The sequence below is a fragment of the Octodon degus genome, unplaced genomic scaffold, assembly GCF_000260255.1.
Source record: "Octodon degus isolate 3935 unplaced genomic scaffold, OctDeg1.0 scaffold00040, whole genome shotgun sequence".
NCBI classification, from domain to species: domain Eukaryota; kingdom Metazoa; phylum Chordata; class Mammalia; order Rodentia; family Octodontidae; genus Octodon; species Octodon degus.
The window spans coordinates 4784688-4785258 of NW_004524616.1; positions in this window are offsets into that span (position 1 = coordinate 4784688).

Here is a 571-nt window from a genome sequence, read left to right on the forward strand (position 1 = left end):
GGAAGATTTTTATGTCATAGAGTCAGCAAGGCATTTTGTTTTTTTAAAAAAAAAATCTCATTTCCTTACAGAAAGTTTTTAGTTTTTAATGAACTTGTAAACAAAAAAGCTCCCATTTCAAAATAAAAACAAAATCCCAGATCATAGATGTTTACAGTGATTACATATCTAAGCAACATACATACATATTCAGTTGTAAGATGTTAACTAAACTTCTGTGACAAGTATGCTTTTTTTTTTTTTTTTCAATACCAAGAACATTATAGAGTTAATGTAGAGTCCTAAGGATAATCTAGCAGTCACTAAATTTTTTGTAAGTCTTCACTTTAGATGCTGTTATTTCTAGCACAGGTAAGCAGGCAGTCTTTCATATGCTCAAACACTGGAATCTTTGGTTGCTACCATATCAGCTGGCTTGCAAACAAGAAGCCAACTTTAAAGAATGTTTTAAGTGAACAACTTGCAAACCCCAGGGATGGAAAAACCCTAAGAATGCACAATTGTGAGCATCTACAACCATCACAACTGTGGCTGAAGACTTCATGCCGTTCTTCTGAAATGAGATCTCAAA